The 17,249-nt window shown below is 33.0% G+C and overlaps 1 protein-coding gene and 1 long non-coding RNA gene across 5 annotated transcripts in view; both read left to right on the forward strand.

Annotated features, from left to right (window-relative positions):
• Madm (MLF1-adaptor molecule) overlaps positions 1–17,249 on the forward strand; it is a 97,066-nt gene that overhangs the window by 3,496 nt on the left and 76,321 nt on the right. The window lies entirely within an intron of this gene.
• On the forward strand, positions 7,480–9,655 carry LOC148276373 (uncharacterized). Of its 3 annotated transcripts, XR_015823767.1 has the most exons (5): positions 7,480–7,628; positions 7,878–7,973; positions 8,065–8,118; positions 8,208–8,597; positions 8,686–9,655. It is a non-coding gene; the product is annotated as an uncharacterized LOC148276373 (long non-coding RNA). The 3 variants fall into 3 exon arrangements; XR_015823766.1 differs by having other exon boundaries at positions 7,480–7,973; XR_015823765.1 differs by having other exon boundaries at positions 7,480–8,118.

The raw sequence follows: 17,249 nt of genomic DNA on the forward strand, positions 1-17,249 counted from the left end.
CACAACCAGATAGGATACGGAATAGATTCCTTAAACCTCTGGATTGTAAATCTCACAATTATTTTGACTCGTACGAAGACTCTTCTTCCTTTCATAGTTAAGCTTCCCTTACTAAACGTAAAAGCATTTCTAAACTGCATTTTCTCTTCAAAAATTAAAAAAAAATATCGATAGTCTTTATCTCTGTCCTGTAAAGTCAACAGGACAAGTTATTTTTTTAATAATTCATTGCCCAAAAAATTTATGTTCAAAACTCATTTATTTATCGTAGCTGCTTCAAATTTATTTTTTTTGTCCTCATTCAGATATTTTTTATACAAAATTTTGTGAATTCAAAAAAAATCTTTTCAGGAAGTGCAGTGGTTTTCAAAAAATATTTTCTTATTTGTTGATAGATTAAAACTATGCCGAATTTTTTATTTTATTTATCGTATTATCAGCGCTGTGATTTTTAAAGAAACCTCTGATAAATCTGGTTCGAAAATTTTCATTTATGTCTCAAATAGAAGCAATTTTTTTTTTAAAAGATTGTACTGAACAAAACTCGCGTATTTATACAATTTATTTATCGGGTAATCAATACTTCTCGTATTCATGGGGTCTTAGAATCCCATCTCCGGTGGGTATGAGTTTATCATTCCCTTTCCGCATCTAATAATCCATAGGGCACTGCATTGTCATGGGGTCTACCACGAACTCTGAATTCGGGCAAAGAAATTTCAGGTTTCTGGTCCCCAAAATATTCAATATGTTACCCGAACATTGCAAAACCGTGACCCGGATTCAATTAAATAAATTTGTAAAAAAAATGGTTACTGGGTTTAAGTAGGGAAAAATCGGAAAATTTACTAAAAAACATTTTTAAACACTAAATGGTATAAATCAATATTGTATAACTGTATGATTAATTAACTAGTAGGTATATGTATTTGGATAATTTATAAAGCGCCATTTTTGTGAAAATCACCTCAAAGGCGCTGTACAATAAATAAATATCCCAGCACAGCAGGTAGTAATGTTATTGTTTATTTTGCATAAAAATGTCTGCCTTAAAACAGGTTGTACCTAGTTAGGCAGACTAGACATGATCCAGAGAAATCTTTTATATAAATATGCCTCGTGGTGTAATGGTCAGCGCGTTTTCCTACCATGCAAGAGGTCTCGGGTTCGATTCCCGACATGGTTGATTTAAAATATTTATTTAAAAGGGTGTTTTCATAGTCCCTGGACTGGTACCTGAAGCGTAGGACTGATCATCTTACCTTCATGTGAAATCGAATGGAAATAAGTCCGCCTTGTTGTTTAGTAACCATTAAACATTGGCAACCGCCACGTTTGCCTACCGTTCTCGAGAGTAACAGAAGATCGAAATACGTTGCATTCGATGTGCAAATGCAGCGCCCTATGCACCTTAATTTGCAGATGATAATATGATAATGGTGGTGAAATAATTGTGTAACTTTTCCGCTATTCTACTAAGTTATTCTGTCGTTTGATGTTTAGGAAGCCAAAAGCGCTGTGAGTACATGCGATGGCCGAGAATTTTGATGGATAGGTATTTGAACAATGGTTTTCTGTCACTCCCTCGCAGATGCCTCCCCGATACTTTGCTAAAAAGACAACTGCGCGTCGCGTCGGACTGATTATGCTTAACTAAAATCGACGTTTCGTTGTTCCATTTTCCGCACCCCAAAACCGATTTGCTTGTTTTTTTTTAAGAAAGAATATCAGAATGAAATTTTCTGTGTTGGTCCCTTCACTATTTTTTTAAATAGAGTTATGATTTTTACAAACTTTACCGTACGCTCGAAGACAACAAATAAAACTGGGCGCTTAAGAGAGTTTTTATATGGTCCTAGTTCCTATAAAAAACAATTTATCAAAAAACAAAACAATCGGAACACGCTAATAATGTGCAAAAAATCACTACTCTAGTGCCATGACCCAGTGAGAAAATACGGGAATACGTTTGTATGGAGAAAAGTCAGACCGTGTTTCCTCTTATATGGAGTGGAGTTATCGACTGTAATGATTTAATGCCAAATATAAAAGACTCAAAATGTAAAACAAATTTTAAAATAAAAATAACTGCACATAAAAATAGTGTAGCCAGAGATTATTTTGGAAAATATATGTAGATTAATTAACTATTACTTTATATAATTGGTACACATATTATTTATATTTTTATGTATTTCATTACTTTATTTTTGTTTTTTATTATTTATTGTACCATATTATTTATGTTTAAGTAACATGTATTCTTAGCACATATATATACTTTATATTTGTATAATAACGATGATTAATTTCTTACATTTGATTAGCTAGGCATTTATAATTAAGGAATTTTAGTTTTTTTTGTTGTTATTGTTATATTAGTATAGAACTACTTATGCTTTAAAAGATAAAAAATCTCCATCTCAGAACAGGCTGAGCCATGTTAGATGGAGACTATCCTAAACAGAGAACACTCCGTTTTCATTTTCTATTCACTAGTTTTATATAGATTCCCTGTTATTAAATATGTACACTTATTTTATGCAATAAATTTATAAAATAAAATAAATAAATATGAACACGAAGGATGTCCCAGCGTCCTGATAGGGGCTGAAAAAATAATAGCAAGTATTTTAAACAGTAAGAGTACTCTTATATTATATTCGCACGTACCTTACATTCAAGGATAATCTATTTATACCTCCGGCGTCTGGTCTGCGTACCTACTACACATTTCTTCTCTCGTTGCTTGCCTACGCAGCAGCCGTTATTGTATGTGGACTGCCTTCCTGTGGCTGCGAGTAACGTGTACCGTCTTCTGTTCCTGTGCCTCGGTTATGAACGCTATCTTCATCTGTATATATCTAGACGGTATACTTAACTTCTGTACTATCTGTATCTTACCTCGGTATGTTCTACCTACTTGTCGTATCGACATCATATGATCGAATCAAGTCAATGGAATGACCGCAAACAATTAGCCCTCGTTCCTTACGTCATTAACATTTAAAATAGTTCTCATTTATAGTTTAAATATGCTTCTGTAATAAAAAGTGCTCACTTCAAAGCGATTATAAACTCCAATAATCCCAATTCAAGCTAAAACTGATCGCTTGAACATGAATTTTGTATGACTTTTGGAAATCATCTAGACGGTACGCTTAACGATCATCTGTATGTATCTACCGATCGACTACAAAGCCGGCTCCTTTAACGTCTCGATACATACACTCGGAAAGATAGTAAAACAGATGGAAACAATATAATAACCAAATTATCATTTTTAGAGTGGTAACTTTCTAACGCCTAGATAATCTTATTTGCTAATAAGACAGAATCTAGCGACATTATTTTCACATCTAGGCTTTCGTTTTATTAGTGACAGTTATGTCGGAATTTAATTCGACTTCAAAATTTACTTATTTTTCTCTCATATTTTTAATAGGCTTATAAGAAAAAAAGTGCCAACGTCAAAACGATTAAAAATTGCTCGGTGGAACACAATTTTTGGGGGTATCGCTAGTGTACCTTTATAGTCGGTCGGGAGTCTTTTATCTTCAACTATGACGTCATACTGAAGCTATGTCATTTTAGAGCGTAGATATGTGTACCCTCACGTACGCTTCCCCTTTTTTCATATCGATGTACCTACCCAAAACTTAGAGGTGGGGGTCGGTAGTATATCTATATAATCGCTAGAGGGAATTTATCTTCAACTATACCGTCCAGGTGAAGGTATAACGTCTATCATAATCGAGGCCCTGCTCCGGGTCTCCGTGCCAGTTACCTGCCCTTCCCCGGGTCCGGTGCACCACCACCAGGAGACGAGACGTTATTCTTAATCAGCGAGACGGTCCATTAGACCACTTCCGATTAATTTTCCACGAGTTTTTTTATCCGTATAGTAAGTTGCTGTTCATCTGCCAAACTTCTCTACTCGCTGCTGGCGACGTTCTACGCGTGAAAACGCATGATGTAATGTTTGTTTACAAATGAAAAAAGATACAACCAAAGGGGTATGCGTGTCTGTCTACGATGTTGTATTAATAAGTTCATCTATTCGTATATGATGACCGCAATGTATATATTTTTTAAATACATAATTTACTTTGGTGAGGAATACTATTAAAAACTAAATGTTATTAAATATTTGTATATAACCACTTACCAACTTTTCTATGTCTACCGGTTTCGGGACGTACCCGTCTATTATACAAATAACAATATTGTACATAACATTGTAAATAACAATACTACGTTATACAAATAACAATATTCGTAAATTATTGCTTAATAATAAAGATAAAAATAGTTTATTAAATAATTCAGGTGTTTGCCAATTAAAATGCAATTAAAAAGGTACAAGGTTCTTCAGTTAACGTTGGAAGAACATCAAGAAATTATGATATTTGTGTTAAAGAACATATGAAGTGTCTTCACAATAATAATTTCTCTGAATTCGAAAATCACCTAATCAATTTAACTCATGACTAATAAAAATACAGGAGTTAAAATCTTACGTACAAATAATAAAAAATAATGTTTCTTTGATTAATAATCAAACAAACTTTCAATATAGTCCTTTATACGATGTTCCACTGTAATAGTCACCCTATTAAGCTCACCCCTCCTTCCATCCCCTCTACTTTTTCTACTATTTCTCAAACAACATAGAATATTTTCATAATTTAATCAGTGCATGTGCTTATTAAAAAGCATGTCGTGTGGTTTTATATTTTTGTGCAACAACTATGGTGAAGGTGTATAGTGGGTTTTGCATGTTGGTTTAATTGGTGTCCTGACGAAGAGACGGGTACGTCTCGAAACCAGTAGACATAGAAAAGTCGGTAATTGGTTATATACACATATTTAATAACATTTAGTAAAATGTTTGACCACAAAGTTAATGCGTTATATATTCATAATATACTATTAAAAGAGATGGATTCTCCATTGATCCCCCCCCATTTTTTTATTTATTTAAAGTACGACAGTTACAAGAGTGACTCCGTTTCCGGCTGCTCGCACCTCAAGTTTAGTGCTGATATTTTTTTTTTTACCAACAACTTAAATCTTAATTCCGATTGCCTTCCCACCCACAGTTATGCAGTTTGTTTTTCCACCATTTTCCATTGCAGCGTATTCCGATTCCTGGCCACGTAAGTTAGCAGTCTGTCCACATAACCCGTCGCACTTCCACAAAAGATTGGAATCGTTGGCAGTTGGCACACAAATAATGAATATCGCCAAAAAGACTGGCGCCATGCTACGATCATTTGTCGCAAGCGCCAAAAATTCATCTAATTAACTATTTTCGAGAATTGCCAGTGTACGGATTTGCAAATCTCTGTAATCGACCACTTTGTTATCATAAATTTTCTGGTTTTGTTACATTAGCCAATTTTCTGTCGGTTCCTAGCCATTTATTTAATTAATTTATCTTTGTTAAGTACTTATCTAATTTTCTTTTTTGCCATTGAACTCAGTACAAAACAATTAATTTTAATAAATAACAATGTTTTTTTATTTATTTATTTATTAATTTATGCATACATTTCATATTTTACAAAATGGCACAAAAAACACTCTGGCAAATTCTGCTTGTACTAGGAGTAGGCTCAGTATATGAGGGGTGGGCAAGCCAGAAATATTAGTATGCCTAATGTTGCAATCGGTTCCTATATGGGCAAATGCCTGTTCTAAGAAACCGATTTGTTGCGGCAAATATGGCTATCGAACATGTTTCCTATAAATAAAAACATTATTGAAGAAATAGAAAAACAGTTATAGCCCAAAAGAGAAGTACAGTTTACGTTAATATAAAAATAAGATTAAATATATAAATAAATATATATGCGCATACAAAAAATACAATAAATTTATAAATGATTCAATATGATTACATAATATTTATATGACTATCCTCAATAAATTATCAGATTCCTTACTTCCAATGTCTGTCAACCAAATCGTAATTCTTTTTTTATTATTATTAAATGTGTTATGTCGGCCTCGTGGCGTAGTGGCCAGTGCGTTTACCTACCATGCAAAAGGTCTCGGATTTGAATCCCGACATGGTTGACATGAAATATTTATATGAAGGGGTGTTTTTACACTAGAATATTTCATAGTCCCTGGACTGGTATCTGAGGCGTAAGACTGATCTCCTACCTTCATGTAACAAATTGAAAATGCTTAGTTTAATAGTCTATTAACAAATAAAAAATATTTAAAAACCACTAAACTTACTCATTGAAAATGAAACATTGTCATCATATTTCCATCACCTGCCAATATCAGATTATTGCACTCGCTTATGTGGAGCTAATTAAATAGGCGAGAACTAATGAGAACCTGTAGCGCGCACTGACGTGCGCATTATTAGAGACGTGTCATGTATCATAAGTTTAGTACTGTCACGACTTTTGCCTAAACTGTCTACTGCTCGGTATCTGTTTATCCTACCCGCTACCTTTTACCTCCCCCACCTCCTCTACATGTGTTTGTGGCCTCTAGATCTTATCTAGACTTATGTCAAAAATTATGCGTTATGCGAATTGAATGCTAATCCGGCGTGCTACTAAAACTATGACTACTGTACTTCTGAATTACAAATTACGAATGTGTTATTTCGCTAACCCTTCTTGGCAGAACGAAAAGTTTTTTTTTCGCACATTTAATAGTCGAAAAGGCTTCAGAATTCCAATCATTTTTTGAAATTCTGAAAATTCCAATCATTTTTTTGTTTCAATCAAAGTTTATTGTGGATTGTGATGTTACAGTTAAAAATGAAAAATATTGTACAGCAGTTTTTACCCAATGCTGTTTTATTCGTGGTTTAGTTCATGAGAAAAAATGAAATCGCACGTGTCCTATAGGATAAGGAAAAGGGTAAACATCATATCGCTCCTTTAAAAATAAACCGAATTAACTCAAAAAATAGGTAAAACGAGATTTTACAATAAAACGAATTAAACGCGTGAAAAGAATAAGTACAGTTCAACAGGCTCCTTATTTAAAGCTATACAAGCGAGATAGAAGATCGTCCATCTCTTTTTGATTTACTCGGCCGCTTCCTTCGGGATTCACATCACGCGACGAATCAGTGTTACGCCGACAGTGTTCAAAGTGAATCCCTGTTCCCGTGGACGAATATCTATTATTTCATTTTATGATTAAAAGGTAAGGAAATAATTCATAATTATTTTAATTATAAATCGTGTTTTTGAGACTTGTTCCTCTTTATTTTTTTAAATCATATAAATAATATTGAACTACTTAGACTTAACTCATTTTTTTATTAAAAACTACGATAGATTTGAAACACTAATCAGACTTGTTGCATTTTATTTCTAAAAGAAGTACAATTAGTTTGAGTCATTATAGTTTACATCGGTTTATTGTTAAAAATAATAATAAAAATTGTTTGATTATCATTTCATGCAGTTTATTTTAAAAAGTGATGTGAATGTTCTTTAGCATAATTTAATTTGTTTCTGTTTTAGATAAAAATGTCATTGCGAATCCGAAAAATTATGGGCTTAGTCCAATCATCCGAAATTTCTGAAAGGGAAAAAGTCTCTAATTCAACGCCTGGAGAAACCTTATCGAATATTGATAACGACGCAGTAAGTAATTAAATACCTACGTTTTTTTTTCATTTAAAGCGTGCTACTCACACACCTGCCGCAGGGACAATCTGGCCCGTTACACGTAGCCCTACCAGTAAGTTATTGTCCCCACCGGTAGGACTAAGTAAAATTTAATGTATTTAATGTAAGTTTAGTCCTACCGGTAGGGACAACAGTCCCTGCGGCAGGTGTGTGAGTAGCTCGCTTAACATGGGCACAATGTATAAAAATTTATTATTTTTTCAGCTGCCTAAAAGTAAAAATGTGAACCTGTGCGACAGTGGATCTTCGTTGATTATAAATAATTTAACAATAAATGAAAGTCATTCAAACGATACAGAAGTAAGGTTTTACTTATTGCAAAATCTGATATTTTTGTGTTCACTTATTGTATTATATTATTACCAATACTAAATACCTAACTATTTTCCAGAAACCAACAGAAAAAGACGAGCTACACCCTATGCGGGATTCCCCCCAGAACGATGTAAGTTAAATGTTGCCACTTTTTCTGCTCGTATTATGATAATTAATTCCATAAATTACCATCGATAACTTACTTAAACAAAATTACAGGATCCTCAACTATGTACCTCGGTTGAAACTGAAGTGTTGATAAATAAATCGCGGCCTAACATTGAAATCAAAATAAATCTTGTACCGGAGTACGACAGTGACAGCTTTTCGTATGAAGACGAGAAAGAAAATACCAAGGTAGTTGAAGAAATGAAGCTACCGTCGAGACGGATTTCTTCTTCTTCAAGTTCACCATGCTCGTCCTCGTCGTCGTCCTCATCATCGTCGTCGTCTTCGTCTTCGAATTCATCTTAAGAAATTTCAACCGAGCCAACTGGAGAGAGCGGCAAGTCACAGGGTCACTTAGCTTCAGCCATTATACGCACGGCTACTGAATTAGAAGAAGATAATAGTATGGAGAATACAGAGCGAAGCGATTACAGATCTGATGTATGTGATATAATATGAAATAATTAATTAATTTTCTCTTTTAATTTATTTCTTATTTAATTAATTAATAAAAATATTCCTCTTTTAGACTTCGAATGCCACTGGTTCACGAATACGAAGATCTTGTGCGATGAACTCTTCAATAACCATTTATTCTCCTATGTACACTGATGAAAGCGACTTAGATGACGACGTGGATGATCCTAATTTCGATTTTGAGGACAGATTCGGAAAGATTTCTCAGCACAGAAAAAAGAATTTCCTAATTCCATCATGCTCGGATTCTTCAAGCTCTGATATTGACACTGCAACACAGAGCTTAAAAAAAAGAGGTCTTAAGAGGGTAAAAAATCCTGCTAAATGGAGACAAAACAGAGTAAAAAAGATGCGTAACGAAGGAAGAGCTTATGTGTCAATGTCTAAAACTCGCAAAAATAAGCCCTCACGTTGTCTCAAGACTCCCTGTAATGAGAAGTGTAAATTAAAATGCATAGACAAAATAGACACTCAGGGAAGATATGAAATTTTTGATAAATTTTGGCAACTTGGTGATTTAAATAAGCAAAGAGCATTCATAAAAACTTGTATGGTTGATATAGAACCTAAATATAAATATACTAACGCCCAAACTCCCCGTCGCCCCAATAAGGCGTTCTACTCGACACTGGACAATAATAGAATTAGAGTGTGCAAAACTTTTTTTAGAAGTACTTTAGATATCAGTGATAGAATGATTTACACCATCATAACGAACACAAATGAGATGGGCTTCATAGAGGAGAAACGTGGCAAACATGGCAATAACAAAAAATTGGATCCTGAATTATTAGCTGAAATCAGAAAACACATTGAATCTATTCCTCGAATAGAAGGACACTATGTTAGAGCTCACAGTACAAGAGAGTATATTGAAGGAGGTAAGACAATTAAAGATTTGTACAGAGACTTTACAGGATTGCAAACTAAAAATAATAAAGAGGTTGGTAACTACATTGCTTACTATAAAATTTTTACAACAGAGTTTAATTTAAGTTTTCACAAACCAAAAAAAGACCAATGCGACCAATGTGTTGCCTATGCAAACTTAAATGGTAGTGAAAAAGAAGAAGAAAAGTATCAAATACATCTTAAAGAGAAAGAACTAAGTAGGAAGGAGAAATTGAATGACAGGAGAAATGTAAACAATGAAAATAAAGTCGTAATTTACGATTTAGAAGCGGTATTGCAATGTCCCAGAGGTGACACTTCGGCTTTTTATTATAAAAGCAAGTTGAACAGTTACAACCTGACATTGACCGAACTCAATAATAAAGAAGGCAAACATGCATATGACAATGTTTACTGTTATTTCTGGACTGAGTCAGATGCAAAAAGAGGAGCGATTGAGATTGGGTCGTGTGTCTGGGAATATTTGAAAGGCATTAGTTCTGATGGAGAAGCTGCGAAAAACATAATATTCTACTCCGACAATTGCTGTGGACAGAACAAGAATAAGTTCATTGCAACCTTATATATGTATGCTGTGTATTATTTAAACATAAACAGTATAACTCATAAATTTTTAATTAGGGGCCACACCCAAAATGAGGCCGATAGTGTACACAGTCTTATAGAAAAAAGAGGTCAAGAAAAATCTCAAGTCTGGCCCTATTTACACTCCAGACCAGTATATTGCCTTAATCAAAAACGCAAAAAAGAGTAGTCCAGCTATAAGTGTTCATGAAATGAGTTTTAACTCATTCTCAAATTTAAAAGAGTTACAAGAGGAGTGGGGGTATAATTTCAGTACCAACACAAATGGTCAAAATGTTATGTGGAATGAAATCAAACATTTAAAAATTACTAAAAGCGATCCATTTACATTTTGTTACAAAACGTCTTATTATGACAGTGAGTATAAAGAAGTGAACGTTAGAAATAAACGAAAGAAAATGATACCTCTCGAAGAAATAACGATTAAACAAGTATATTCTAAAAAACAGGAACTAAGCGCAAATAAAAAGAAGGACTTAAAAGAGTTAATAACTAAAGGATTAATCCCCTCATATTACGCAAATTTTTATAATTCCATTTTTTAATAAGATATCGTTACATACTGGTTTGTGATTGACATCCTAAATAAAATGTAATCACAATCATATAAAAAATAACGACATCTTATTAAAATTCGGATTTTTTTTTACTAAATGTTTATTGATTATTTTTTAAATCTATTCTTAAGAATTATTTTTGATCTCGTTTCTGCCAATGAATATTATAATATTACTAATACGTAATACCCGACCCCGCAACAATTTTCAAATATCCCTACTTAACGGATACCTACGTCATCATAACTGCTATCTGTATGCCAAATTTGAGCCCGATAGATCAGTCAGTCAGTCATGTTTTCCTTTTAAATAAAATTATTGTTTCATTACTGTCAATATTACAGAGTTCTAAGAGAAATATTATTTACTGATTGTGATTATAACTGCTGCATTCCTAAGTGATCTCAATATTATTAAGATAATAATATAATAATATAAGAGAACAAGACTGCTATTATAAAAAAATAATAAAGGTCTTTTATTATGCTAAGCTAAGTTCATTTTTAATTATTTTTTGTTGATTTTGTATTAAGATTTCAATAAAATTATTATAAAAATAAAATGTGTTTCTTATTATATTTAATTATTAAATTTATTTGTAAAGATATTTACAAGTTAGTAGTCAGGTTATTATATTCTAAGCCCCTAACTTTTTATATAGGTACCTTAAATTACAGATCAATTCATAATTTTATCATTGATTTAACATTAAATAGAATTAAACCTAAGTTATTATAATAATTGACTTTTTTGTTAGTGTTAAACAGTAATAACTCCTAAAGTCAAATATTGTCATTTTATATTTTACTAATAAAGTACATTATATCCTAAAGTTTAATACATAATATCAGTTTTTTTAAAACAAAACTGTAATAATAAGTTTTGTGTTAAGTCGAAATTTAAAAATAATTTTTCTTTTTAATCAAAAACAGAACTAAGTCACTAATAGTATTTTTAAACTTAAATATCTTATAAAATATGCTTAACACTAGATATTTATAAATATAAATTGAAAGAATATTTTATTCACAATGCGTGAAACACCTTTACATCTCTGTAGAATGTCCATATTAAAAAATATTCTTCAAAACATAGTTGACGCCAAACTTGCAAAACTTTAACTGCAATTTCCCAACAATCATGATTTTTGAGTTATTTCAGTTTATTATTAAAGGAGCGATATTTACGATGGTGCATCGGTACACCAATGAGGAACTACAGCCCTTCGGGAAATTGGATATCAAAAATGTATTCCTGCGCGCGGTAAAATTTGAGCATTAAATTGTACGGTAATATTTCTTGAACGTCACGACGTCACCGGTTTATATGAATCAAACAATGATAAGAGAGCTTTGAAAGATATCCGATTTGCTTATCGTAAACGGTCCAATCGGCAGAACTGGCAGAGAATAAGCGGAAGAGAACCTCTGACGTCACACGCGGAGTTATTTCAGAAATACAAAACTTAAAAATATAATACGATGTATAAATATTGAAAAAAAATCTTTTTGGCTTAATATTAATAGTCTATAAACATTTTTTTTTTAATCCACTGAACTTCCTCATTGCAATTAAGTAGAGGGAAAATCAATATTAGGAACAATATTTACCCGTGGGATGACTTAATAAAACAAAACAGTATGAAAACAAACATTTATATATTATTAATTAAATTAATAATAATCTGGATTTCACTGACGATACCGCGTGGTTTTCAGTGGATTTCTACATTGTCAATATTGGATTATGAAAGTTTACTATGAACAAGAAGGTTTATATAAAGAGATGGTTAGCTGCACCCATAATGAGTCTACTGTCTGTATCAATATTGTGATTAAGAAATAAATAACACAAATACGTGTTGAACGAACGCGATGGTAAAATTATCGCGTAATGGAATACCAAAGGCCGTGACTCACTCTACCTGAGCGATCCGCATATCAATGTCGCACTCGCCGGTCACGTCACCAGTCAGTCCCCAGTTACCGGTAGTTCTACCTCTACGCTCCACTCCATCTGCAGTCTGCTGAGTCTGCCGAGTTGCTAGTTGCTAGTTGCTGGTTGCTAGCGACTCTTCGCCCTTGACTGTGCACCGTGCGAGGATTGCCATCGCCTTGGTCACAAAGAGTACTACATCATGATGTAGATGTAGTTGATTGATACACACCGCGTTTTGTAGGCAGACTTGTTTACCTTTGAATATTTTGTATGAATATTAGAACGGTCTTGAAAATCTAAATAATGGTATATAATTTATACTATGATGTATAGGATTGGTGTACCTATGCAGTGCCCTATGCACAATTAGGGGTGCGGAAAGGGAATGATGATGAGATGTATAACGCTACACCCGTGCTTGTGAAAAACTGGTGGGAGTTTTGGTCCCTTGCTGGATTTTTTTTCTGTTATTTTTTAAACGTATGTTTTACCAGGGATTTCATTCCTTCCAAAAAAATTTACGCATACATGTATTTTCTTCTGTCTCCCAAAATTTTAATGACAATTAGTCCCATTCGATTCTCAAGCTGGGAATCCTAACCGAAAAGCTTCTGGTTTCTGTCTCTTGGATTTGTTTCCATCAAATACGCGTATCTCTTTCCCCATTCATTTTGCTACATAGCGAGCATAATAATTCTGAACTCCGTTAATTTTCCGGCGCGTTTGAGAGTGGTTCGATAATGTGGTCAACCAAGGAAGTGACTCAATGGAGAGATGTAGAAGAAAAAATAAGAACTTTTGACGTGTACCAAAACGTGAAGTGCCAGCCTTTTATCTGTCACCCAACAACAAATGTAACTATGTATTTACAGATATGTGAGATTGTGAAAATATTGACCTCTTGGGCGAGTTTCCGAATGTAAACTTGCCTAGATCCTATATCTTCGGGAGTACCTTCGTGTAATATTCGTATCAATCTATGGTTTTGTCAAACGATCTATTTATTTCACGCTCGGATTTAAAAAAATAGTGGTCGAATATATTTTTTCCCAAAGTTGTTCATTTCTTAATTATTTTACGTTCCTGATCTTAGCCAGCGTCTATATTTGCATCGTATTTTCTCCTTTGACAAGGACACCGGGCCCTGGTATTAACACCCGTGCCCGGATGACAATGGGAAGTTGACAGAGTTATCTTCGACTGTCTATAAAGAAAAGCCGATATTTGTGTACGAAAATGAGTATATTTGCATGAACATTGAAAGTATCTTCGTCGGTAACTTATAATTGAACATGTTTAGAAAAAAAATGTATGCATATTCTGCTTTTCATACTGAAAACGTAATTTAACTTGTAGATAAAATTGAAGATAAATGTCAACTTCCCATTGTAATCGGGGCCCTGGAAAGGCGTTTTAAACAAAGTCACTAAAGAAAGGACCCCTCAGCTGATTTGTATGTACGTGACATTTTGTTCAACTCAATTATGGTATTTCATTTTTCCATTTTTGTTGAAGACATGTTTTCGGATAGTCAACATTTATATTTCCACAGTATTTTTTTTATAACCATTAAAATTCCTTCATTTTAAATAACGCTATGATTCATTTGACCACATATGTTTTAAATTTAGCGCTGGTTCGATCAGGAACTTTCGACGTATGAGTGGTCGGTATAATAAACTAGTGAGGTGAGGTCAGCGCGCTGAATCGCTAATCTCGCACAATGGGTTCATGGAAATACATACTAGTGGTACACACTCCACGCCAAAGTGGTTTAGTTTTACAATTTTACATACAAAGTGGTTTGGTTCGCCGCGCCGTTACAAGCTCCGTAGATTACCTGGTTTTTAAGGCCAATATTATTTATTTAAAAATAAAATTCTGAATTTTATGCCTGTAACATGTTTCGCCAAGTTTTTGCTTCGGCGAATAGCGTATTAAACCAGCAGATAAATTGGCACCGTAAATAATGCTTACCATTGTAAGTATCCACATAAGTATGTTGTTTGGTTTTAGGATTGCTTATATAATATATTTTTATCGCTAAAAATTATAATAAATACATATATTTTTTTAACTTTATCAATCAATAGATTTAAAAATATTCATCTCAGCTCGACTAACCGCAAATTGCATTGTAATGTTCTATGTCTGAACAAAAACTGAATACTAGTGTGTAGGTATATCATCTGAACATAGCGTGTTTCATCATAGAAGGTTAACCAATAGGAAGTTTTATTTTAACCCTTAATTGCATGGTGTATCTCATTTGATACATACCACAAAAATTACCATAAATTACCTAAAACATAAAAAAAATGTATTTATTGTTTTTTTTTTTCTAATAATATATATTTTTTATATGGGAGTTGCTTTATTGTTTACCTTGCTTTTAATATACAAGGTTTATTTTTAAAAGTGGATTTTTCTGCAATTAAATTTCTTTAAATTTATCTAAATGGGATAAACTGTTGGGATCGGGAAGGATATACTAATGTGGGCTAATCAGGAACTTCTCAGCATTTGCTAATGTGGAAAGAAAACCACTTAAAACTCTTCAGGAGAAGCCGGCCTGTTGGCAGTATTCAACAGGCCTTCCGTGCTACTAGAGGAGTGTTCGGCATTTTGTTCCCTACTTTGGTTTATTTTACCAATTGCCTGCACTATATTGACCATGTATACACTCTTCTTATAATAATAACATAGGTTTACAGTACACGTGAATTATAATAGAATTTAATGTTAAGAAAAAAAAACCCCCACATAGGTATAGTCTGTGCGTGGGTATACTGGTTTAATCAATTTAACGTGAGGGCACGAATTTATGAACAAAATAACACATACGTACTGATACATACATGCACATACACATATCCATACATACACACATATTTGCATACACTTGTATAAAAAAACACAATATAAATAGTTTAGTACAAACAAAAACCAAAATGTAACATATTTTGCTAGCAATTTAGCTAAAGAAATCAAACCCATCTCATTCCATGATACATTTTTTGACATCTATATTTAATGTGTGGTTGGTTGAACTTCTCATGTCTTACGTTATTAGTAAATGCATTGTATAGTCTGGGAGCGAAGAAGAGTGCATGTCTCTGTCCTAGTCTAGTTTCACAGAGGGGTACTTTGATTTTAAGGTTAAGCGTCTGACTGGGATTTTGATTAGTTATAAATAAGTTTTTTCAATAAATAACACTATTGATTTTGTGATGTTACGAATTAGATACATAGCCAGGATAGTACAAAAAAAACGTAAAGGTCCGATGGCTAAGGTTCCTCCATCTGAAGTTCACAAAGATGAAATGAGTCATTGGATGGTATATGAATCAACGAGGCAACGCTGTAAATTTCCTAAATTCAAATGGCAATGTGCTGTATAGTTATGTATAGCAAAATATCAAAATTACTTTCTCGCTTTCCATCAATAAATGTTTTTAAGATAAACACATTTTTAAAAATAAGTACCTCGTATTTCCACGAGTGTGACCATCACGTAGTGTAGCAAATTTGATACATACCATTTTTTCCTAATATTTTCTCTCTACGATTTTTAAAAATATTTTTCCATATTTTTTGTTGCTGTATAGTATAGTTATTGCTGTATAGTTATGTATAGCAAAATATCAAAATTACTTTCTCGCTTTCCTAATAAATTTTTAAGATAAACACATTTTTTAAAAATAAGTGCCTAATATTTCCATGAGTGTGACCATCACGTAGTGTAGCAAATTTGATACACACCAATTTTTCCTAATATTTTCTGTTTACGATTTTTAAAAATATTTTTACATAATTTTTTAGCGTATGAAATTTAATTTTTAATAAAAAAAAACTCGCTTGAAAATTAAGCAATGAAGGGTTAAATTAAACGTTTGAATTCATTCGGTTTTGTCATTTGTGGTTTATAACTGATAATAAAATTTGAATTAACCTTGTTATAATTTTCTGCAATTCAATCTACAACTTTTCATAGGTACGACAATTATAATATTATTATAATGTACTCCTGACCTTAATTTCTACGTTTTTCTTATCGTTTAATCACAGCCGTAACTACTTCGTTTCGTAAATTCATTCGTATCGTATGTAGCGGGAACAAGAGCAAAATACGGTGTATGAGAAACGAACGAACTTACGAACCTAAATTGTGACAGAATAAGGGCTCTGGTCCCGCGTATAAACATGTTTTTTTAGTGTGATGAATCAGCAGGTGGAAACTCATTGATATACCAAGTTTTCGTAACAAACTTTATATGTAGAACATCCCAGGCATTTTCGCAGAAAGCGATCATTTGAGAATTTAACGGTTGAATAAATTAGTGTTTTGTTGTACATACACACGCACACATACATATACACAGATAGCGAGGTTAACCAAACTTGAGGTCAGGAGTTTTAAGGACATTGTTGTTTATTTCAATGAGTCGGTACCTACTATCCACATTTACATATACATTCACGAACGTTATTCAACTAAATCATTTCGTAGTCAAAAATATCGATTGATCTAATTAATGGAACGGAATACACTGGCCGTATCAAGCTGTCTTAAATCGATACTTTCCTATTTTAGAAAAAAAAATTAAGTTAATAAATACATTTT

This window comes from Micrasema longulum, unplaced genomic scaffold (genome assembly GCF_059751315.1).
Source record: "Micrasema longulum isolate JH-2025_06_02 unplaced genomic scaffold, ASM5975131v1 h1tg001231l, whole genome shotgun sequence".
NCBI lineage: Eukaryota > Metazoa > Arthropoda > Insecta > Trichoptera > Brachycentridae > Micrasema > Micrasema longulum.